This window comes from Cavia porcellus, unplaced genomic scaffold, assembly GCF_034190915.1.
Source record: "Cavia porcellus strain 051 isolate PalLab524CR breed Dunkin Hartley unplaced genomic scaffold, mCavPor4.1 scaffold_13, whole genome shotgun sequence".
Classification (NCBI taxonomy): Eukaryota; Metazoa; Chordata; class Mammalia; order Rodentia; family Caviidae; genus Cavia; species Cavia porcellus.
The window spans coordinates 1,051,981-1,067,943 of NW_026947496.1; the positions used below are offsets into that span (position 1 = coordinate 1,051,981).

At 30.8% G+C, this 15,963-nt stretch overlaps 1 long non-coding RNA gene across 1 annotated transcript; it reads left to right on the forward strand.

Moving 5' to 3' along the window:
- Positions 1-1,621: 1,621 nt before the first annotated feature.
- Positions 1,622-14,475, forward strand: LOC134478441 (uncharacterized). The gene is made up of 2 exons (XR_010051051.1): positions 1,622-3,508; positions 7,346-14,475. It is a non-coding gene; the product is annotated as an uncharacterized LOC134478441 (long non-coding RNA).
- Positions 14,476-15,963: the final 1,488 nt, after the last annotated feature.

The window sequence follows — 15,963 nt, forward strand, 5'->3', positions numbered from 1 at the left end:
GCAATACTAGGATTAGGGGCACTAGAATTTAAGGGTGTGGGTGTTACTTGCCCTTAGGAATAAGATATAAGGGGCAGAGAGAGCTGTGGTTCCCTTGTTCCTTTGCTACCTGCTCTCTGCCATGAACCGTTTCTCCTCTGAAATGTCCCTGTGCCATGCCAGCCTTCCTTGGAACCAGCTGATTATGTACTGAAACCTCTACAAACCATCAGCTAAATAAATTTTTTCTTCTTTACATTTGGATGTTGGGTGTTTTGCATCAGCAATGAGATGAGTAACTAAGATATTCACCAAATTTGGCATCTTGAATTCTAACTTTTTCCCCCAAAAAAAGTGTTAGTGAACATGACAATAAATGTTTCAAATTTGTTTGGAAAATCAAGGCAGCCTTCAAGGCAGTAACCAAAGACACCCACGAAAGGGCTTTCCGAGTCCTCTTTCAGTGAGTGGCAAGAACAATGCAATGAATGTGTCCAAAGTGAAGGGTGATATTTTGAGGTGACAAAATGACACTTTCTATTGCAATTTTTTAAATTAAACTCACCATATTTTTGGAAAGCAGTTATAGTGCTAGTATTACAGTATAAATTATAAAGTGTTGCCTATTTTATGTATTACTGAAATTTGTTTGACTTTTAAAAGTAGTTTTTTATTTGTGATTAGAAGGGATAGTGTTCTCTATTCTTTTTGTCATCCTTGCAGGATTTTTCCTGAGTTATGACATGAAGATGGTGTTGCATCACTACATCAGTGGTAAAATGTCTAAAATTTTGGAAGTTTGATATAATTTCTGTCCTTATTATTTATTAGAATTCACCATGCTAAATGTCTGGACAAAGAAATTTTTATAGTTGGTGTTATTGGAAAGTTTTAAGCACTTATTTCATTATTTAATTAGATATAATGCTACTCAGGAAATATTCCTTAGTGAATATTAAGAGGTTGCACTTTCAAGAATTTAGTATATTTTGTCTATAGTTTTGAATTTTTAGATATCTGTTTACTTTCTTGTATCACGCTGTGCTTTAGTCAGTATTCACCTTTACATTTAATACCTTAAGATGATCTACTTTTGAACATTCAACATTTCTTACTAATTTTTATAATTTAGTTATTATTACTAAATGCTCCATCAAGTGATCAGTTTATCTTTCATTTTATTTAACACTTTATATATCATAACACTTCATATGTAGTACATAATGCATTACAATTTTATATTTTGCATTCATTCTCCTCCAATTTGGGAATATATTTTATCATAGATTTTATTTTTAATGAAAAGCTGTTTTACTACCAATTTTTATTTTGACACCAATGCATCTTTCACAGTATTTTAGATGAGAAAAAAGAGCAAAACAGGAGTCAATCCAGCTTCTTCTCTGATACTATTATTGCCTGAAGAACTTTTTTAAATAGTTACTGTAGAATAAATCAGGTGCAAAGAAATCTGCCAATTCTTATTTATCTAAAGAAATGTCTATTTTTAGTATTTGAAAAGCATATTTTGGTAGATATAGAATTGTGGACATTGGAATATATATATATATATATATATATATATATATATATATATTTCTTCTAGCTTCTACTTTTGCTTTTCTTTCTTTGTTTCTTCCTTTTCTTTCTTCCTTCCCTTTCTGTTATTTAATAGATGTTCACTGAATTTATTAGCTAACTCTTGATACCTTACACTTGAAATTAGTTTTGAAGAATTATTGTGTCTTCAAATCTTTATTTTATTGTTTTATTTTTTCTGTCCTTTTGGTTTTTAGGTGGAAATATGCTACATACTGTAATGCTGTCTCATGGCTCTCAGATGATTTATTCAAGTATTTGGTTTATATTTCAAATTATTCAAATTTCAATATTAAATAACTTCAAATTGACTGCCTGATTCTTGCTTTGGCGGAGTTCAGTCTACTAATGAACCTGTCAAGTACATTCTTCATTATGCATTACTGTTTTTGGTCCTGTCATATCCATTAGAATTTTGTAACTATTCTAACTCTTCTGTTGCTGTTTCTCTTGCTTTCATGTTTATGTCTTTCCCATTAGTGTCTCCAACATGTTTTTTCGCATATTTTTGTGGTTATCTTTCTTGGGAGTGTGTTATTTTTACTCTGTCCTTATTAATGCCTTTCAGTTTTTTGTTGAAATGGCAACATCATAGATGGAATGGCAGAGACTGATATAAATCAGCTTATGTTTTTAAAATTGACACATTTTCCCCTGTTACATCATTATTTGGCATTTCAGTTAATATTAATAGCTAATTTGGTTTTGAAGTTTGATGTTACTCAGTTGACATTTATTTCATAGTGATCATGAAATTATTCTAAAATTACTCCATGTTGAGGATAGAGATAGCTTGAAAGAATATTTCTATTTTTTCCCTACACTCATTCTTTTCTTTGGTTTACGTTGCTTTTCCAATTTTACTTGTTACTAGAAGCTTACTACTCTATGCTGATGAATGCAGGAAAGCACTGCTGCTCTTCATAACTGGATGGAGACTTAGCTTTATAGGAGAATGTTTCTCTGCTTATACAGTATCTAATTTTCAGTATTCTTTGTGATTTTAAGCTACATATTTATGCCAAAAAAAATGTTTCTACCTCTTCTTATGTATAGAAGATTTTTGTTTCCCACCTCAAAATATAATGAATTTTCTTCAGTTTCATGCAACTAATTAATTTTATTCTTTTTTTTTGAAAAGTGTTAAGGAAAGAATATCACTGATTATATATTTCATTGTCTCTTTAGGCACTATTCGGGTTTTTATGTCTTTTTGGTTCAGTTTTGGTACTTTATATGCATCTAGGCATCTGACCATTTCTTCAAGACTTTCCAAGTTTCTGGAGTCACAGTTTTCACTCTAGTTGCTAGTCAGCTGGATTTTGCTAGTATCTGGTGTTATTTTGACTTTTTAATTTTTAATTGCATTAATATGAGTTTTTCATTTTTTGCTTTAAGGTTGACTAAAATTAGGTCTGTTTTTTTTGAAGAATCAGCCCCTTAATTCATTAATTCTTTTATTGTTTTCTTAAAATCGAGTTTCACACTGATCCTTGTGAGTGCATTCATGCAGTAATTTGAGTTTGGATTGGTTTTTCTTTGACAGAATTGTGAATATATAGTTTTGGTTTTTTTTAACTTTCTCTGGTTTTCTAATCTAGGTGTTTACAACAATAAACTTCACTTTTAACTCTGTTTTCACTGTGTCTCCTAGATTCTCCAATGTTTGATTTATTCCTTTATTTCTTCTGTAATTGACTGTTCGGGAGTATATTATTTAATATCCTTGTATTTGTGTGGTTTTTGAGGCTTCTTTTATAATTGATTTATAGTTTCATTGTGCTGTGATCTAATTGTGTGTGTAGCATGATTTTATTCTTTTGCACTTATTTTGTAGGTTTAATGGACTAGAATGTCATCTGTTTTTGAAAAAGTTCCCTAGACTGCGGAGAAGAATGTCTGCTTTGTTGTTCAGTAGAACTCTTTGAAGGTATCTATTAGTTTCATTTGTTCAGTGGTATAGTGCAACTTTGATATTTCTTTGTTGATTTTTTGTTTACTTGATATCTCTGTTTAGGAGAGTGATGTATTTAGGTCTCCCATCACAATTGTGCTGGTACATATGTAATCTTTTATGTTCATTAATGTTTGCTTGATGTACTTGGGCTCACTGATATATGGTACATATATATTTATAATTATTATCTGTTCTCATTGGATTGTTCCCTTGACAAATATAAATTGCATTCCTTGCCTTTTCTGATGAATTTAATTTCAAGTACATTTTCTTGGAGAAAATCATACTCCACTTTCTTCCTGGGGTTCTGGTGCATGCAGTGTTCTTTTCTATTTTTTAATTTTTAGTATATGAATTTTTTTTTCAAACTGATGAGCCTCTTCTATCCAGAAAATCACTAGGCTTTGTTTTCAATCCAGCCTACAAATTTGTCTCTTTTTCTTATGAGTTGAACATTTATATTGAGTTATTACTGAAAAATGTTGATACATTCCAACATGGCCTTATTTCTGTTGACATCTTTAATTTTCCCTTTTTCTTGAACCAATATGCTACTTAATGTATTTATTCCATCAGAATTTGGGGAATTGTTGGCTTCATTTTCTCTGACTAAATTATGCATGATTTTTTGAGTTTTGATTTAGTGTTTATGAACTTATGATGTGTTTTAGTTATGGGATACCTTTATCCTATGTTCATTTTGAAAAGGTCATTGCAGTACATTTTAGTTTTGGTTGAAAGACTTTTACTTCTAGTGCTGGATAAAGTTCAATCTACCCTCTACTAGTCTTTAATATGTTTGTGCTGAGACCATAATTCATAGGTCTCAGTGCTGAGTGGTTTGAATCATCACCAGCACATGCATGACTGTCCCATCAAGTTACTATTAATTTTTTTACTAAAAAGACCAATAAAACTGATTACATCCATTTTCACTACCAGTCATGAAAGCTACCTTGTGTACATTGGTGGTTCAAGCTGGTGGGAATGTATTAAAGTTTTTGTAAAAAAAGCTTTATTTAATACAATTACAAGTGATCTTTGGCTTTTCTCTGACAACTTTTATGACCCTGTCCATTGGTTTGGGCTTCTCAGATTTTGATTATGATGTGCAATGGAGATCATTTTAAAATCATTACTTGTTTTTCTGTAAGCCTCATATAGTTTATATGTTTAGTTCATTCCTTACTTTTTTCTGCTGTGATTTATTTAAACAGATACTTTATATTGCATGTGCTATCCTCTAATTTGTTTCTAACTCCATTTTTTCTTGTTAGTCTTAGCAACCTCTAATAAATACTTACTGATCTTGCTATAACATCTACTGATCTTGTATAACATCTTTTAGTTCCGTGCTATCCTTGAAGTCTGATACTTTTTCATCATTGCTCATATTCAGTAGAATTCATTATCTCTAAAGGATTTCTGTTTAGCATCTTTTCATGAAGTCAAGTTTTTTGGTAAATTATTCAATCATGTTTGAAATAGCTTTGATCAGGCCTTTTAATTTTTGGTTTTTGCCAAAATACATTGGTCACTGTGTTTTTTAGTGCCACCATTTTGTGGGTTATATATATTATTTGAGCTTGCTGAGTTTCCATGTGTCCATTTTAATCATTTCATGCTGCTCACCCACTAATGTTTGACTTCCACCCTATCAGTGCCCACTGGGCTTTTTTAAAGAGAGTTGGGAGTCTTTGGAATCATTTTCTGTCCTATTTTTTCATGTTTCTTTTTTTTTTTTTTTTGGTATGCGTATGTGCTGATGGTTGAAGTCAAATAGAGTGAAAATTTGTTGTTGGTATGAAGATCTCTTTAGTTAAGTTCTGTTTTCTAGTGATGTGATCTTAGCTTTATTTGTCAAGAGGCTTTTATTTGCTACTTTATTCTATTCAGTTGAATTGGGCTATATCCAGCTACTGTTATTGTAGAGATTCTTACAGGTTATACCATCTACAGATCTAACCATCCATCAATGATAAACATTAAAACCATTTAATATTATTAGCTCAAATTAGCACCCTTTTATTAGCACCAATTCTAAACTATGCTGTACTGTTATTGACAGTTAATGTGGGATGAGGAAGCAGGGAAGGACAGAGAAAGGGGAAATGAGGGGGGAAATAAGGAGAAAGGAGAAAAGAGAATGTTTATAGATAAGATACAAAGTCAGACACTGTTGGATGCACTTTATAGCTAGAATAAAGGGTTAGTGCTGGTGAGTTTAAAAGAATATTTTTGGATGCATGAGAGGACTGCAATGAAAGGACAGAATAACTGGAGGTTGAGGGAAGCTGTGGAGTTGTCAAACCCTACTAACACATTTGTGGTTAGATTTACTGGGATCCTGTAAGCACATTCCATTAAAGGTTACCCCAGATAACAGTGAATGCTGCCATTTAAGTTAAAACACTGGTCTCATCTTATTCTGCTTTGTACATTAACTGGCCATGTTGGAATCTACGGTTATAACTATTGATTGGGAAGTTATAAAATGTTTATGTATAAACACTTGAGTTATTGACAAATATGCCTTATGGAGGATTATGTGGGGTAAAAATAATTAACGAGTCATGTTCTAAAAGTAGTAGAGTCCAATCCCTAAGATGAAGGGGTTCAGGAGGGTTGCAATGGTTAGAGCTTCAGGACCAAGTACAGCATTAATTAGCTGAGTTTTATGGATAAACTTAGCATCTGGATGCATTAAAAATTAAGGTAAATATCTTGTTAAACTATATAACATAGTTTGAATGGAAATCATGTTGTGCTTTGAGTACCTAGGTACTCTTTATTGCATGGGTTTACAGTAACAGTTAAAGATCAAATCTTTCTCATGAGAACATATAATTAAAATTGTGCATATGTAGTCAGGCATAGATATATTTAAGTATTTTAGAGAAGTGCTGTTTTTAAATACTTACCACACAGGAGTTTAAATTTCGAAAGTGCAGTAACAACATCAGTTCAGCTGCTTGTTTTGAAGTGCTCTCTCTTTAATTCAATTTTTCTATTAGGTTAATTCCTCAAAGCAAATCCTGGCGGTTTGTTGTCATTTGCTTTTCAATTCATGAGTGTGAAAGCTCCCTGAGACATGCTCTTAACTTCTCTCCAAGTTGGTCTCTCAGATAAATATTCATTACATTCTTTCCTTCACTGGTAACTTCACATCCCATGTCCTTTTTTCTGAGTATTTCATCCATTGGAATAGAATAATTATAAAGAACATATTGATTGAGTGTCCTTTTACTTTTTTTTCTTTGTGTGTCTTAAGGCAGAGCCAGAGAGAAGTAGATTATTATGCAATGTGTTTGTGCTGGCAAAATTTTAACTCCTTCCGTAACTGTTGCTCATTATGTATGGCCCATTGTGGGTGCACACATTTTTCTGTTAATTTGAGCACGCACAATAATTACAATGCTAGACCACAAAGTATAACAAAATATAAGAAAAGTATAAGAATATAAAATATAGTATAAGTATAAGAAAGTGTAGTCTAATGTAGTTTAAATGTAATTTGTGAATTAAATTGTGAATCTGTAGAACGTTTTCTTCAAAAACTTAGTTTTCTCAGACATACTGTACATAGATCGAGTGATACTTCAGAATATACATAATGACAAATATTTTTGCCATTAAATATGTGGAGTTTATTTGGGCTTAAAATTAGAAGGTTGATCTTTAGCATATCTATGTATTACAGATGACAGGTAATAAGGAAATTGAATGAATGCCCTGATAACTGTGTGAATTATTTTGCGGGTCACAGGAGCATGAAATTTAGTCATGACCTGCTCTCCTTTCTCCTCACAGTGCAAGAATGAATGCTCAACAAGAATGTGTGGCTGTCTTTTACAAAGCTGAAGTCTACTCAGAATTCACTGATTATTTTTATGAGGGAAAAGTGATTCTCTGTAATCTGCATGAACTAATCTTCATTAATGCATTTGATATTCCCCAAACAGGAATTAAATCACAAGGAACATTTAATCTAAACAGCACTGTAAGTATAAGTTATGTATGTCTGTTGGGTCAGTTGCTTATTTTAAACTGACTCACTTCAAATGGACTTTTTGGTTTTTTTTATTTGTTTTTTTTTTTTCACTTTGTGTTAGAGGCTTATATACAGCTGTGGAAATAGAATTTCAACTATTTTCTGAAGTCCAAATTTTTGCAATACTATTGTGAGTTACTATTATAATTTAAAAGCATAAATCAGATCACAAGAATATTTCTTGCTGTTAACATATATTTAAATTTGTGTTCTATTATCTCAGCTTAGATAACTGATATTCTTTCATCTATAAAATATATAGGTTCCCTATCACTTTTTCTAAGTTACTACAGATATTAAATAATTTCAGAAAATAGCATTCTATCTTCTATAATATATATAGTTTGCCTATCACTTTCTCTGTTTAGTAGAAGGATTAAATGAGATATTATTTTTGATGTTTATTAATTTCAGTATCATCTTCAAGAAATACACTACTTAGAATTTATTGTAGTACCTGAGGTGCAGGTGTTTAATAAAAATTATTAATATAAACTTGCTTTGGCCATAAGATCCTTTTTTTTTTGTACCAGGGATCAAACTCATGACATCTGGCTTGCCAAGCACACGCTTATGCTGCTAAGCTAAATCTCCAGCCCAAGATCCTGTATTAATAGAATTCAAATATATGGTATATTTCATCAGCTATTTACTATTGTTGGCTCATCTTTCTAAACTAAATAACAAATCTGAGTGAAATTTGATCTTCAAATGTTACATATACTGTATGTAGGCATATATTGCTTCTAAAGTAGCAAGCTATTAAAATTTCAGAAATACAAATTGCTGAGAAATAATTTTATATTCCACGTTTAATCAAGCAGACATAAATACATCAAATTGTACCTATTTATGTAATTTTAATGTAATTTGCTTATTTGTAATTTGTAATTTTTCACATACATTCAAGCACAATTTGAGATATATCTACATACCCTATAAATTGCAACTTATATTAACATAAGTAATTTATGCTATTTTAAGTAAACAGTTCATAAAATCTTCATTGTATTCAGATTGTTCTAGGAATAATTTTTTCAGGGCAACCTAGATAATTTTATGTGTATTACCATGTAACTGGAACCTAATAGATTTTTAATTAATAGATATGCAAAAAATAAAGAAAATAAAATGAAAATTAGTGAACGAATAAATTCATGAAAATGTTCACATATTTTGCAGAAGAACTTATATTTTAGTTCATATGTTGAATATGAAGTGTCTATCTTTATATTAAATACTGCAGATATTTACTGCATACTTGATAAATGTAGACTGTCAAATCAAGTGTGGAAAAAAGAAAATACAATGCTAATCTTTTTATTCTTTGTTTCCTTAAAAAGGCATATATTTTTTTCTTTTAAGAAATGCAAACTCAGATATAAAACTAATAATAGAAACATTTTAGAAATGAGAATCAACTTTTAAAACTGAAAATGATTTAAAATGGATGCATGATGCATATGCACTACAAATTTGAAGGTCATGCATGAATATTTTTATGAGATATTACTATTATATAATCTGCACATTCACCATACAAAATAAGATATAAATTGTTTCCTTCATGGGCTGGGAATTTAGCTCAGCGGCATAAGCACCTGCCTTGCTAGCAGGCAGTCGTGAGTTCGATCCCCGGTACCGATAAAAATGAAAAAGACAAAAAAAAAAATTATTTCCTTCATGTCAGATAGCTATTTCTCCTCCTTCAAATCCTAACAGAAAACCATGCTTATTTCTGCTAGCCGAGGTCACTTTTTCTAGCTCTTGGACTTGAAGAAAGTAGAAAAATAAGGTGAGGATTCTTTAATGTCCAGCTCATTTTACAAAACATAATTTTTTGTGTGTTGCTAAAATAATGGTTAATGCCATAAAACCGCCTGTGCTTTTTTGAGATCTGCAATGTAGACTACATGAACCAGAATGTACCCTTCTCTTTCAACACTTGGGAGATCCCTTTCTCTCGCTCAGACTGTGTTTTAAGTCCCTCATATTCAATGCAAAAATTCCTCAAAATTCTAAAAAAATAAATGGATAAACAATCTTGCTTTTGATGAGATTATATTTATATAAACAAGAATTGTATTAAGAGTTTGTGAAACTATGCATGTTTTAGAAAGATCTATTGTTGATAACATACTTTAACCAAAACTTAACTAAAAAGTTAATGTCCCAATTATTGCCTATGTAAAGGCAAATGCAAACTTAAAATAAGAAAATATGAAGCTTAATTTTTCTGATCAAAATTAGAGTAAAAAGATACAAATATTTTTAGTCATCTATCACACATTTTCAGTATCTATCTATCTATCTATCTATCTATATGCATATATGTGTGTGTGTGTGTGTGTGTGTGTATTTCTGACTTACCTACTGTTCTAATGTTCTATATTTACCCTGAGCTTTGTTTTCTATTTTGTGCATTTTGACTACTGTATTTTTAAACTCTAAAACTTTTGACTCTTACAAATTTGTTCTTTTTTCAAAGGTTGCTTTTGCCACTTTAGGTTTTTAGTGATTTTATATCAATTTTAATATATTTTTCTATTTATGTAAAGAATGCACCTAGTACTTCCATTAAATCTGAAGGTTATTTTCCATACTCTGGACTTATTCACAATTACAAATCTTCAAACCTGTGAATATTAGGAGTACTTTATTTTTTGCCTTTAATTTCCTTCACTATTGTTTTATAATTTTAGTGATTCTTTTATTTTTTTAATTCATTCCTACGCATTTTATTCTTTTTGTTGCCAAATATGATGTTTTCTCAATCACTTCTTTTAAACTTTCTGTCATTCTGAGTATTGAAGCCAGAGCTCTCCACTGAACTCCATCCCCAGGTCTTTTAAAATACCTTTTCTTGAGAAGAAAGTTGCTAAGCACTAAGTGAGCCTCGTGGGGCTCCAAGTTGCACATCTCCTGTCCAGTCTCGCAGAGTGCTGGGAGTAAGGTTGTGTGGCCGTGCCTGGCCTCTTACCTCTTTTTTTATTGGTTAATTATTTCCGTGTAGAATGACTACTGATTATTATTATTATTTTTGGTTCTCCGTTTGGTGATGCTGGGTATTGAATTCACAATTCTTGGGCATTGCCATGCTAGGAACATAATACATAATCTAGGTACTCTTCAGTCTCTAGTTATTTCATGATTTTGTATTCTGGAGTTTTCAGGAATTTATCAAAAATAACTTTTTTATTGGGTCTTTGGTGTTCACTGCTTATATAACCATTTTATCTGTAACAACAACTCATCATCTTTGATTTTAATATAGGTTACTTTTTGTCACCTTTTACTGTCTAACTGTCCTGGCAGCCAGGCATGGTGATAAATATCTGGAATCCCAGCATGCGAGGGGCTGAAGCAGAAGGATCACCATGAGTTCAAGACCAGCCTGCACTAAATAGCAAGACCCTGTTTCAAACAATCTTTGCCCTCAAGAAAATAATTGTCTTGGTAAAGATTTTCAGGGAAGTGGTCTTTCTTTCCTTATATAAGATCTTTAAGAAAAGTTCTTAGATTTTCCCTGTTCATCATATTGACTGTAAGCCTTTAATACATAATCTTTATTCTGATCATGCAAACTACTTCAATAACTATTGTCTTTAGAGATTTAATTATTAATGAATGTTCAATTTTGTCAAATACCTTACTGCATCAACTGAAATCATTACATAATTTCTTTGTTTGGAGGAATTTTGTGATGTATCATTGTGTTCCCATACTGTCACTGTGACAAAATTCTTAAGAAAACCAACAACAAAAGGAATACTTATTTGGAATCAATATTTCAGTTTACAGTCCAATTGCTATGATCATTTGCTTTGATATTGTAGAAATAAGAGGTTTGATACTGTAGAAATAAGCAAGCAAAGAGACTGGAAAAAATTTGAGTCTCAGTATTTTTTTGTGGGTGTATCTCTGGGAGTTCAAGGGCAGCCTGAACTGCATAGCAAGATCTTGTCTCAAGAAAAAAAAAAAAGATACAAATATATTGTCATGCATACTTTTCTATGAATATAAAATGTTAATTAGTTGTTAGCACTAGTTTTCTAATGTAGTTGATGGTGTAGCAAGAAAATAATTTAGGCATAAACAATACAAAGCCTCTTTAAAATTCATACATTTAGCTATTCAAGGTTAAGAGACTTTAACATTGTATAATTCTTTTTCATACATTTTGTACCTGATGTGTGTTGTATTATTTAACATTTTGTAAACTTAATTATTTAAAGAAAATGTTTCATTTTTATTTTTCTGATAGTAGGAGTAATCTAAATATTTTTGTCTTGTAGAGCATTTTGATAACACATATATGTACATATTCATGAATCTTAGAAAAATAAGAACCAGTATATTCACAGGAAAGGCCTTATTCTTTATACTAAGTTTGGGTTAGGATATTTAATATGCTCAAATTTATAAAATCTTTTTCTAAATTTTATAAATTACTTTCATAAACAAGCAAACCCGAAAGTTTGATCACACCATGTGATCACGTGTGAGTGGAGTTTATATTTGATTGAACAGTGGATATTCTTTTTCTTCTCACCAGGTTAATGCACTGAAGATACTTACAATTACCTGACAGAACTCTGTAGTGTTCATTTCCCTGTCACTGATAAACTGCTGATGATCATTCATTTTAGACCCATTGGCAAATGGCAGCCCAATACTCAGATAACTTTACTGTCTTTCATCTGACACTTTTTATAATGTTTATTGTTTTGACTATTAAAAGGATTCTTCAAACAGAGCGTCATTTTATTATTTCTGATTTTTTTAATCTGAGCACTGAGTGCTTGGTGTCATCAAAAGCTTATAGGAATTCCTGTTTCAGAATTCCCCTCACAACGATCTCACTCATCAGCTTCCAGCTAGGCAGGTAGAATTGAGCAACATCTTACAGTATCTCTAGCATATATATATATATATATATATATATATATATATATATATATATATATATCTTTCTCTTGAAATTCAACAACCTCAGGAGTAAAGCATACAAGTATGTATTTCACTTTTTAAATGGTTAAACCATCTCCAAATTTTCCCTGCTTTTTGGTTTCTACAGTGACATTAAAAATTTTTGTGTGGGCATGTGGAGATATATGTCTCTGTGTGAACATACAATTTTGGCATTTATAATTCTCCCGTAGTGTTAGTTCATTGTAAGATATGTCATTATTGCCTGAATTGCATATCCTAGGATTAGTCTTTAATCCTCTATATAAAATATCATGCTCCTTTAGGCTGGAAGTAACACAGTATAAGAATATTTTATACAGCTATTTGTTGATAACTTAAGGTTATATTACAGGGTTTCCACAGTTTATAAGTATCTAAATAATTGAAATGTTATGTTATTTTTCTTAAAGAACAAGTGAACAAATGAAATTTATTGAATTTCAGTCGCTGTAAAAATTATCTGTTTTGTGCAATAAATCACTTAACATGTAGTTATTAAAGAAGTGAATTCTCTAGCAAAATGTGAAAATTAGCAATGAATGGAGCAGAAAGTGAAATGAATAGGACAAACGGACAACAATGACAGAAAAAGAGCTCAACAGAAATGAGGCAGAGAAGGAACAGCAATTTTGGAGAAATCAAGACATCACAATAGGTAGTGCTGATTTAATATCCTCTTGTTTTGAAGTCCCATCAAGCTTTTGTTCTTCTGTCTCCATCGGTTTTAACGTGTTGTATCTTATTGGATTTTATTATATGTGATAATATAAACAAAAACTTTTATAGACAAGGAGATTATACAGAAACCATTGTTCATTTTCTGTTAGTTGATTCTGAATACCCTGTAATACTGTCATTCTCTTGAACAGTTTTATATTGTCTTGATATGTTTGATGCTACAATATATGAAGTTATACCCAAAGATTTTAAGGGAAGAGACACTATGGTAGCTACTATTATGTCGAGATTATCTTGTGGTGAAACACTATTTTGCTTAAATGGCTATGTTTTGACCTGTGATGTTTTGTTGCTATGCCCTCTTTTTTATCTCAATCTCTTTTTTATTATCTACTTTTTCATTTTTATCCTTTTAATTAAGGGAAAAATAAAAATATAGCAGGATATATTATAGTAACCCACTTTGATTTCCTATTAACTTGATTTGAAACTCTGTATTGCTCTCACCATCTTGTTTTGACTGATTTTCCTCTATTCTGTTATGCTTGACCAAGTTTGAAAGTATAGGCAACAACTATGAAGATAATAAGATTCATTGTGATGCCCATTCTGGTTGATGATTATCTTCTTTTGAAGTCCTCTAATGTCTCCAATGTTTTGGTTTTATTGGTCTTATTCTTTACTGTTTTGTTCAGTTTTATTATGACTGATGATATAGGCAATTCTTTTTAAGATAACAAAAGGCATTATGGTAACCATTGTTGATACCTTGTATGTTGTTTTTACATTATGTATTATGCCCATCCTTTTGATTTGACAGACTCTGTCCTGGTATGTCACGTTTGGTTTTACTTTCTTCAAAAAAAATTAATAAGAACTATGGGAGTAATAAAACCCAAAATGTGTAATTGTCATTGTACAAAGAAAGGAAAAGAAAATTCTCTAAAAGACATAACTGCATAGATATTTAAGTGTATAAGATAGATAACCATATTACTGAGTGTTGTTGGATCATTGAACAAAACTGTTTGCAGTCTCACTGTTTGAAAGTTCCCTCTATATGCTTTAATTTTGTAACTTCAACAACTATTTCTAAGATGACAATATGTAATTAATTAGTGATTTTCTACTGTTTATTTTTTCTGAAATTCTGTATAACTTGTAACTCTTTTCTGTTTTTTGTCTTTTTTCTCCTTAAATAAAATTTTAAAAAATAAAATTAATTCTTCTAATAAATAAATTATATGCTCCAATATCCTTTATATATTAGACATATGCATTAACTTAGTTACATTTCATATCTGAATGTATTTTACAGTTATTTATCTTAAAATGAATGGACTTGATGTTTCAAGTTAGAAAGCAAAACAGCAAATACATAAACATTAATCAACCATAATAAAAAATATATCAGCAAGAATAACTAAGCTAAATATAAACCAAAAAATAAACTCCATCTTTTCATGCATGAAAAACTTGTTGATAAGAAAGGAAAAGATGCATTTGCTAAAAGTTTGTGTTATAAGCTCACAGAAAGAATTTTCAGACATTTGCACAATGGTATGTAACAAAAATGCATTTCTTGGCAATAGTTGCACACAGTTTATATAATCTTCAAAGTTAACTTTAAGATAACCAGTATGTCAAATCTGGTGCCACGGTATATTTTATTTGATAGTACCACTTTTCACCATTCTCAACTTATACTCTAAACTCACAGTCCAATTTTTGTAGGTTTCTAGAGTTAAAAACTAATTCAATACTAATAGAATTTTAATGAAGAATGATTAAATGATTGCTTTTGTGTTTGCTGTTTGCAATTACACTCATTATCAGTATTACTTTGCTTATACAATAAGGCAGAAAGAAAACACCAAGATTTTAGTCATTACACATGAATTTCCTACTTATTTGTATGCAGAAATTTCTGAATAATATTGCCTACAGTAATGAAATTAATAAGTGAATTCAGCAATTTTCAAGTATAAGATCAATATACTTCATCAAAATTATCTTCAAATGTTTAGAAAATAAATTGGAAAATTATAGTTAATTTAAGTATCACTTAGAATAACCGAAATGCAGTTTGTTGTGAGTTTAATAATAAAAATACAACAAGTCCTTTAGAATGTGCAGTAGTTCTCTTTGTGTGACTAAACCTTCCATTATTACAAAAAAAAAAAAAAACATAATTACAAAAGAAAAGCTTTGTGCTGGTTAAATTTGAGAGATTCCAGTCTCTGGGACTGTTGACTTGCAGTGACACAGTATGTGCAGTGAAGCAAAACTTCTAACCTCATGGCTAGGAAAGAGTAGAGGGAAGGGAATACACTGAATTTCATGATCCTCTGCAGAGCTTTGGTTCTAATGACCTAAGTACCTCCAACCAAGTTCCACCTATCAGAGGTTTCACTCTCTTCTACCAAGTCTTCAACACACTTTTTTTAATTTTAAAAAGATTAAGACAAAAGAGAACATAGCAAAACAGGTCAGAACAGAACAATTTAATCAACACAGTTTCACCGCAAGACAACTCGACATAACAGTAGCTACTATAGTGTTTCTTTTATTGAAATATTTGAATATACTTTCATACACTACAGTATCATACCTAACAAAATAGTATAAAATCATTCAAGAGACTGAAAGTATTACAGGGTATTCAGAACCAACTAACAGAAAACAAACAAGGATTACTATATTATCTCCATGTCCATAAAATTTTTGT